At 41.7% G+C, this 2,583-nt stretch overlaps 1 pseudogene; it reads right to left on the reverse strand.

Moving 5' to 3' along the window:
* Window positions 1-275: 275 nt before the first annotated feature.
* LOC104869875 lies at window positions 276-2,136 on the reverse strand (annotated as a pseudogene).
* Between the last annotated feature and the right edge of the window lie 447 nt (window positions 2,137-2,583).

Here is a 2,583-nt window from a genome sequence, read left to right on the forward strand (position 1 = left end):
TTTTTTTTTTTTTTGGTACTGGGATCAAACTCAGGACTTTGCCCTTGTGAGGCAGGTGATGGCACCACTGAGCTAAATCCTGGCTTAAGAATTAATATTTTTATAATACTAAGTTTTCTAGCTGATGAAAAATATCCCTACCTTTTATTTTTAGTTGAGGTCTTCTTTCATTTCCATGTGTGATAGTTTTTCTGGGTAGAGGATTCACAGATCTTTTGTTGAAATTATTTATAGGAATTTGGTAAATTTTGGTGTTGTTTAGTCTTTAATTTCATTTACACACTGATTTTTGCTAGTATATAGAAATACAATTGACTTTTTGCTCTACTGATCTATCAAATGATCTTGTTAACATCGCTATTAATTCTCATAGTTTATACTTTAAAACTTACTGTATACACAATCATGTGTCTGAAAATAAAAATACTTTTATTTCCTCCCTTTTTTGGGGGGTGTCTCAGATTTCATAACAAAAAGGCAAAGGGTCACCAGTATAGGCAAATCTTTTCTCACTCACATCCCCATTTCCCAGATCCTTTCTACCTTCATAAGCTTGAATATAGTTGTAGGTGATTGGGTCAAAAACTGACCTTAGGAAACATCATCCTTCAAAGATGTTTACAGCTGAAGAGAGATACAAAATTCAGCACCTCTTCCATTAAGAAAGAGAGGAGAAAGGAAGAAAACTCATGAAGAAAAATTGAAGTATTACAGCTGTCAGGAGAGCAGCTCTTAATCCTCCCACATCGATACCCTCATGTTCACAGGTGGCCACTTGGACTAAAACCAAATTAAATTCATTACTCACTCCTCTTTGGCTCTATGGCTTTTCTTTGATCTTTCAGTAGACCTCAGAGTGGCTCCCGTCTGTGACTACCGTGACAACTGGGGGACTTGGAGCGAGATCTGTGTCGTCAGTCTCGGGAGCTGCTTCTGTGGCGTCTTGGGCTCTTGCTCTGCAGGGCGAAGGTCTTCTTAGGGGATCGACTCTGCCTTCTGAGAGACGGCTCCTACTCCTCCGGCAGCACAGTATGGGAGAGCGACCGGTAGCTTCTCGGGTGATGATCAGGTGATGGGACTCTTTCCAGCTTCTCATCTTCTTCTTCTTCCTCGACTCCAAATCATCCGTGTCTTCCAGAGCACTAACTCGAGGCTCCAGTCACTCAGCTTCGAGCACACAGCGTTTTTCTGTAGCTGGGGCCGAATGATATCAGACTCTCACTGTGCAGCAGTTCATCAATAAACTCACCTACATGCGTCAGTCCCAACCCTCCATTTCGGTTCTGGCTCTTGATTTTTCGATAGTCGTTGTACTTGCAGAAAATCAACTGCAGTGCCCGTCAGCCTCATGTAAAGTGCGCCCAACATGCGGACATACTTGAAATCTTCATTTTTTATAAACTCTACAATGATAACCTTCACAGGTGGAACTTTTGTTTGTTTGTTTGTTGCGACAGGGTCTCACTATGTAATTGAGACTGACCCGGAACTCACTATGTAACCCAAACTGGTCTCAAACTCACAGCGATCCTCCTGCCTCAACCTTCAGAGTCCTGGGATTACAGGCGTGCGCCACCACGCCCGGCCTCAGGTGGAATTTGAAGCATCTTCAAGGTCCAACACTGAAAGGGAGTTGGTTTTATGTTTCCACCGTAGACACCGCCCACAAACCTTAACTCCATGGCTTTATCAACTACAAATTCAGCCCTAAGTCCAAAGCCCTCTTCTTTCCAGTACTTGGATTCATGGATTCCTGTCTGAATGATCTTCTCCACCAGGTACTGGGGATTGGTGCCATGGAGGCCGTGCACATCCTTCACTGTAGGGTTCGCCATTTTAGAACTCCATTTCTACGTATTTCCGCCTGATCCTTTACTGCGTCACCTCCAAGTCAATAAAACACAAAGAAAAGAAAAGAATGGATAAAGGTGGAGGAAATCTCTAAATTGGCAGAGCAACCATTTTGGAAGCAGAGAACTCAGCTTCTAGAACTTCAAGGAACCTCGCCAATGGAATGGAATGGATGTTGGTAGTTGGGGCTGGCGGAAGTACGTTATGCACCCTGGGTGGCTGGGGCCTATTTCCTCCTTTCTAGTTGATACACCTTTTGGTTTTTTGGGGGGATACCTGGGATCGTACTCAGGCCCTTGCGCTTTTGAGGTAGGTAAAGAAACCACTGAGCCAAATCCCTAGCCTTCATACTCCTTTTAATTATTTTTCTTGCCTTATTGCATTTGCTAGAATCTCCTGCTGTAATATGAAAAGTAGCCAGATGCCTGTAATCCCAGTATTCTGGGAGGCTGAGGCAGGAGGATCACATGTTCAAGCAAAGCCTGGGGCATTTTAATGACTTAGCAAGACCAAGTTTCAAAATAAATTTTAAAAAAATTAAAAGAAGAGCTGGGGAGGTAGCTCAGTGTGAAGACCCTGGGTTCAATCCACTGTACTAAAAAAAAAAAAAAAAAAAAAAAAGTCAATATTATATGATATTCATATGATGTGAAAAATTTAAATTATTGACTTCATTTCTTTAATAATAGAACTATTCAAATCTTATGTTGTTTTTGATAAATTGAGTATTTT

The sequence above is a fragment of the Fukomys damarensis genome, unplaced genomic scaffold (genome assembly GCF_012274545.1).
Source record: "Fukomys damarensis isolate Sample0158 unplaced genomic scaffold, DMR_v1.0_HiC HiC_scaffold_2, whole genome shotgun sequence".
Classification (NCBI taxonomy): domain Eukaryota; kingdom Metazoa; phylum Chordata; class Mammalia; order Rodentia; family Bathyergidae; genus Fukomys; species Fukomys damarensis.